Source organism: Penaeus monodon, chromosome 30 (assembly GCF_015228065.2).
Source record: "Penaeus monodon isolate SGIC_2016 chromosome 30, NSTDA_Pmon_1, whole genome shotgun sequence".
In the NCBI taxonomy this organism is placed as follows: Eukaryota; Metazoa; Arthropoda; class Malacostraca; order Decapoda; family Penaeidae; genus Penaeus; species Penaeus monodon.
The window spans coordinates 9,685,720-9,685,938 of NC_051415.1; positions in this window are offsets into that span (position 1 = coordinate 9,685,720).

Here is a 219-nt window from a genome sequence, read left to right on the forward strand (position 1 = left end):
GGGGAGAGGAAGCCTGACAGATTTACCCACTGTGTCTTTATACCTGAACGCTTCTTGTAGTTATCAAAGGATGTGCTTCTTACTGTAGAGAACCTCGGTTGCCATGGTTACAAATCCCGACAACTCACCTTTCATCACGCACATAAATTCACAGTTAGATATATACATCAAAGAGGTACATGCACATGCGTACTTATAAGGGTACATAGAATAAAATGT